Source organism: Dermacentor silvarum, chromosome 3 (genome assembly GCF_013339745.2).
Source record: "Dermacentor silvarum isolate Dsil-2018 chromosome 3, BIME_Dsil_1.4, whole genome shotgun sequence".
In the NCBI taxonomy this organism is placed as follows: domain Eukaryota; kingdom Metazoa; phylum Arthropoda; class Arachnida; order Ixodida; family Ixodidae; genus Dermacentor; species Dermacentor silvarum.
The window spans coordinates 178,729,749-178,736,722 of record NC_051156.1 but is presented as its reverse complement, the minus strand read 5'-3'; positions in this window follow the sequence as shown (position 1 = coordinate 178,736,722).

Sequence of the window (6,974 nt, the reverse complement as noted above, 5' to 3'; positions counted from 1 at the left end):
TATATAAACGATCGCCATTTGCAAAGTACTCACTCGCAAGCGACCGTTAAATACTAAGAGGGTATAGCGCACGCAAAGTGTATGTGACACAAAATGGCAAACATATACGACGCTCATACAAGTAGGATTGCGATGCGGAGCATATAAGTGGCAAACACGTCTTCTTCGAGGGCAAACACAGATCATAGATTCTTTTTTTTTTTTTTGTTCTCTATAGTTCATAACCACGTCTTCGTTGACCAGGATACGCCACTTATACACGTCGTACAACAGGGAGGTCTTTCATGCCAAGGCCCACTCCACGCTTCCGACGAGCACGCCGAGTGCCATACAAGAACGCGATCCGTTGTGCACACAAGTGGCTTCCTTGTTGTGCCAAAATGTCATCGCCTTCTCGAGGACCGGTTTTGAGAAATCAAAGTAGACGGAGCCGTGTCAAAACACTCACTCGAAAGGTCGACGGCTGAAAGAAGAAGACAGCATTGCATGCAAATCTAATTTCTTCTATCGCCTTGTGGACGGCACGTCGCCTACGAAACTGCGTGTACATTTAATCGACGTTGCGTGCAGTACAGTAACTGCAACGACGCGATCGGTCGACTTCGTGGTTCTTTAGCGGCGGTATAGTACCTGTTGTATAAGTACGAAGAGAATTTAGGAGATGAAATAGAAATTCCGCGGGCGCTGCAACTTCCTTCGTCTCCTCGTGGTGGGCTCGTGAAAGCCCCGTGGCCCAAGTGAGGAGAGATAAAAGAAAGAAATCTTAGAAAGAAGAAGATGAGAGAGAGAGAAACAAAAGATGGCAAATAGAAAGAAGGCAGACCCGAGAAGAGTGTCACGAGTGAAACAACCAAATTATGAAGTTATGAAGGATAAAATGACAACATAAATAATGTTCGCGGAAACACGAACTTGACTTGGGTACTTTTCCTTCATCATATTGCTGATTCGTTCGCTGAACGCTCTTACCGTCGCGATAAGCACGGCTGTTTACCAAGAGCACATAAGTGCCCTCTCTAAACTGAGCCATCGATGCCCGCAGGCAGCGATGCTTCGGTAGAGAATGAAACTGTGTTTCGTTATGTATAGTGTCGGTATAGAGTCAGTCCGCGAACGTCATCCAGTATTGCTTACGAGGCAGAGGTGTAGAACGGTGAAAATAGAAAAAAAAATCAGCAATGAATCTTATGTTCAGTTTCCGAAACATAAAGACACACAGTCGCTTCAGATTAAAATATAAATAAATATGAATATCGTTCGTTTTTGCAAGCGTACGTATTTATGTTTGAGAATGCTCGGCCCACGCCAGACGATGTTCCGTCGCAGTCTTTACTTTATACATTAACCACGTAGTGCCCAAACACAGTTCGACATCAAGGAAAATCAGAACGATTTGTCCACCTTTATTTCTGGCAAAAAAAGTGATATTTTATTTGAGTGATAACTTAATTAGTAGTGTTATTCCTTAATTAGTAATTGGTTTGCTGAACAATACACAACTGAAAATTCTTTCCAGCGTATCAAAAATGCTACTATAGGCTATGTTTTAAGTTTGCCATGCTTAAATCAGACTTGTGAGGTATTACAAAAGCATAGAGCCTATGGTATACGTGGGGCACCACAGAGTTAACACGGTGATGTCCCACGTATCTTGCCCGTTTACGTTGTTCACGGTGTGTGCTCAAAATAAGCAAGGTAGAAGTCGCCGAGAAGACTGAAAATAATGATAAAATATTAGTAAGTTCTAGAATTCCGGGACCCAAATATAGAGGGCGCTATCCGCTAGGCGTACACAATAACGCAAGAGATGTACAAAGAAGTTTGGGTGTTTGAGTACGCATTGCCGCTTGGGAACGCTATTTATAAAACTTCCTGTTAAGATGCAAGTCCGGCGCGTGATGACGAAAGTTTACATGTGATGGAAAAAAGAATTATATATATATATATATATATATATATATATATATATATCGTAGAGGAGGTGCTACCCTCGAGAGTCTCAGAAGGCCAGGCAGTGTTATTTGTGGCATGTCCGAAATGAATTTAGTCTCAAGCTATACCTGGACTTGTTTCACGGGTTTAGTTTTACTAGATAGGTAAATTGACGCTCCCAGGCGCTGGCACTGCGCAAGGCCTCCACCGTAAGCGTCAGTCTGTGAACTTGTGCGACTGGAGTATAGTTGTTGATAGCTGGGCGACTGGGAGATTAAGATATCAATCTGGGATACGAGTACGTAGCGCTAGAAGCAAGTGAGCACCCGAGCGAGTGTCACTCATTTATTGATAAAAATGTTAAGGGCATTATGCGTCCTTATATAGAGATCAAGAATAATGAACGGGAAGGAGGCTGGGACGGAGGGTGCTCAAACTTAAATGTCGTCCTTTGGCGGATCAACGACGTGTCTTTGCGCAACCATGCGAGAAACAGATTTTAACGTGGTACTATCGTATGAAAAAGAGAAATACGCTCTGCATCCTGCAACAACTGACTTTTTTTTTTCTTCTTTACAGGCAGGAGAAAGCGCAGGGAGCAAAGAGGGTGCGGCGTCGCAACAGCTTTAGAGCTTCGTAACATCGCGACCGTCAATCACGGGAAGAGCGCTTCGCTGTTTGCTTTTCGCGGAGCACCGTCATTTGCATACATTTGTATCATCGTTATTTCTTTAGGCTCACGTGCACACAGCTTACGCGGTAGTTTCTTCGGTAGCCGCTCCTTGGGGCTTGCAAAATTGCCAGCACATGTCAAGCGACCAGACGGGAGAGAGCGGATTTAATCGATCAGTCGATGTCTCAACAAACGCCAGCGCCCGTCGCGACATCAGTATACACCCACGTCGAATAAATTGAGCGAACGTTTTATACTGTTACAATCAAACCAGTCGTGCACCGCATACTTGCACGTATAGTCTGCCACGGCAAGCAATCACGTGCGCATCCCCAATTTCTATTCTCGAAGGAGTATAATCCGCGCTCGTGAACCGCGTCAGTGCGGTACTCTATGTACACCTGATACTATAGGGTGTAAAATATGCTGCAGTAAATGACGGGAAATATTTTGGCAGCCTTATTTCCAAGCGTTGTTATGATCGGCTTGGAACTGCACCTGTCAAATGTGGGAATCAAGCTCGAGCGCCTTTCCCGTGACGAGATAACCCTCTTTCATCCCCGAGAGAGCGTCTGACCTCTACGGAGCAGACGAAAACGGCGAGCTACCAAGGAGGAGGACCCGAGGGAGAGGAGGTCGTCAACTTGACCGCCCGACAGAGGTCTGACACTTCCACACGTTCCCCGAAGGAGTCATCGGCAGGTTATGATCTTCCTGGAATCTGTATCTCTCCAATGTGGGAAGCAAGCCCCAGCGCTTTTCCCGTGACGAGATAACCCCTTCATCCCCGAGAGAGCGTCTCACCTCTACGGAACAGACGAAAACGGCGAGCTACCAAGAAGGAGGACCCGAAGGAGAGGAGGTCGTCAACTTGACCACCGGAGAGAGGACTTCCCCGAACGAAACATCGGCCACCACGAGAGGATTTAAGGCCGTTCTGGCCCCCATGTTGATCAGAACCGCTCGAGACTCGGATAGAGTCAAAACCATGTACCAATGAAGTGATGCCCGCCTTCATCGCCGTCTCCTGATTCCTGCGGTGACGACCCACCTCACCCGGTCGAGATTATATCAGCGTTAACCCTCAAAATGATGGCAGGCCGTAATTGTGGAAGGCGTACACCACGCGACGTACTGCACCCGGCAGCCAATCGAATCGCGTTATCATCACGTACGAGCACTTTCTTTCTTTCTTTTTTATTTTGTGCGTACATGTGCATGTGTGCGTACACACACACACACACACATATATATATATATATATATATATATTATATATATATATATATATATATATATATATATGTGTGTGTGTGTGTGTGTGTGTGTGTGTGTGTGTGTGTGTGTGTTTGTGTGTTGTGTGTGTGTGTTTGTCGTGACCATCGATCCTTCTCTCCTCGTTCACGGCGATAGAAACGTGTTATCGCAAAGACGCCGATGGCTTGTCAGAAATGATATATAAAAATGACCGTTAATGTGACGGCTTGTTTTTACAGTGTACCTGTGCATTGTAATGTATGCCTGTATTGCAAATTCACTCTGAACAATGCCTTTCAAAGCTAATCCGAAAGCCATTAATTAAAATATTTCCCCAGGATATGCATGGAGATGCATACGAGTGTATGAAAGCAGGTCATTCATCTTCTTGCCGTCAGCTGTCGAGAAAATTGACACTAATGATTTATTTAGACTATCGCGTCGTCACAGACGACGAAAAGCAACCTTACAGCGCCTTTGTCGAGATGAAAATCCAGGACACAGCATCAACATGGAAATCCTCCACACGATGCTATAACGCACATTCTAACGTATAACGTTTATTCACATTGTTTTTTGAGCTACTGTTTGTTTGTTTGTTTCTTGTTTGTTTCTTGCTTGTTCGTTCATGCGTGCGTGCGTTCTTAATATACTATTGCGTAATAAAAACCGACTCGAAGAGCTATCATTTCTCCGAACTATATTTACGGGCCTCGGGAAGGTAAAACAGCGCTGAAATGTCTGCCTGAAAATTGAGTTCCTAAATTTATTCAAGAAAAAGGCAACGATTTTTTTTTTTTTTTGGAAATGACAACTGAAGACAGATTTAGAGATTCAATAATGGCAACGGCTACTCGTTTTTACACAATAGTAACAACAATAAAACGAATATTGCTCAAACACAATGCTCTCAGATCTTCGATAGACGGTGACTTTCATAGCTGCCGTCAAAGCGCTGTCAGGAAGCCTCCGGTTGGTCAATACTGCTACACCGACGCTCAACAATGCTTCATTGTACATCGATTCGGCTCAAAATCAACACACAACCGGGAACAAAGAGAAGTTAGCGGCACACAACTGCGCAACAGTGGGCCGCATGACACAGCAGTTAACAGCAGGCGTCAATGCTTGCAATCACAAGTGTTTGCGCCGCTAAAACAGCGGATGTTTGAGTTCAACATTATTTGATCGTGTATTATGTCATCAGTGTATTTTCCTTGTCTGCGCGCGCGTTCATTAGCCTCAGTGTACGTGTTAGAAACTCAGTATACGCGTCTATGTCGGGATTCGGTATAGCTTGTCCTGCGGCATAAAACGCTTAATAGATGCAAGTTATATGTACATTTATAATTGGCTTTGTCCGGTGAAGTCTAAAAGCAATCTATTGTGCGGGCCATAGATCCACAGACGGTAGTCAGGCGGGCGGCTTGGATGCAACCCCACTTTTGACTGACAGTGGCGCCTTGATGAGCGCAGTCCGAGACAACTCCACGAGATGAGGTACGATAGATCTGCAATGGCAATAACTGGGTGATTGCAGAAAGGACAGGTTGTACCGATGGCCCGGAGCTCATAGTATTCAGTATACGCAACAATTCACTATACGTAACCTTTGGTGACACTTCTCCCAGTCTTTTGTATCTGTTATGTTCCAGTGTGTCTGGTACAATGCATCAGACTTCATTTACTCTATTTAACTAACTACGCCCCGCGTTATCGTAACCTGCAACGTTTATTATCTTACACTTATAATCTTTTGAAAAAGAATAAGCCGCCACGGTTATCAAGTTGATAAATCTCTTTGAATTTCTTTTCAGTTTAGAAAAAAAAAAGGCACTTCGAGTACAAGTACAATGTAAAAAATAAAAAACAAGTTAATTCGGCCCATCACTGCGCATTATGGGTGTGCTTTTCTCGTTGTTTGACAAATGAGTACTTGCAAATTCGAACGAGCACATTAGATAGGCCAAGAAGAATATTCGTTTTTAAATATTGAAGACCTTATATACGTATGTGCATTTCGACTCGACACGCTCCGTTTCGACGTTTATATTCAAATATGTATTAACTGTGACATTGTACATCATTGAAAGTATTAATTCTATTGTCGGCCAGTTCGTCTTCCTTTGTTTCAGCTAGGTGCACCTTGGTTAAGGTTAACCAGTTATCTAAATGTGGACTGTCTCACGCACCGTTATATATCATCCAAGAACGCTGCTTCTCTTGTAGAACAATGGGCGGCACAAGAAGACGTTCCAACGTTTTAAACGTTTTTTTTATTTTTTTCTTACTACTTTTCTAGTTGTCTCTATTCGCTTAGCAGCAGAATAGAGACAACTCTCTATGTTGGGTTAACACAATTTATCGAGGCGAATACACTTATTCTAGTACTGAACTTCTTTTTCTAAAAAAGAAGTTCGTACTAACAAAGAAGAAAAAAGATACATTGTGTCAGAAAGCTAGGAAAAAGTGCTTAGGGATCAGTTAGGTATAGGCGTTTTAACATTGTAATTTCCCTAGTGGTTTAGAAAAGCCTCGCTCCGCAGCATATCAACTTTCCTCGCCCCCCAATGGACAAGACAAGACAAAGTTTATTCATGCAGTTATTCAGAAATCCGATACAGAAAGCGAAATTATACACAAGGGAATTTGTCTCGGACTAGTTTCCCTGACAAAGAGAAGCGTCCATGACGAAAGTTGTAAGAACATTTACGTTTGCGGGAGAAGAGATTCTGTCAAATGAATAAAATCACGATTAAAGCGAAACGATAGAGAACGAAAGATACAAGAAATGGAAACTAAGCGCCATCTACGGATATGACATGCATAAGGATCTCATTCTGCAGATAATAACTTCATAAAAACGTAAATCAGAAGTAGAATAAGAAATAAAAATGAGAACAATTTTTTGTTCTTTTTTTAACAATGCTATGCTTCATGGCACCTTGATTTGATTCGGTTCAAAACGAGTTACTTAATAATTTCTCATCGCTTCTCTGAAAAAGAAAATGACAGAAGGGAAATATAGATGTGTGGATTTGTATAAAAAATGGCCATGCGAAGCTTACGTTAATTTCATTATTGGTAAGATTTCATGCTCTTTATAAATTGG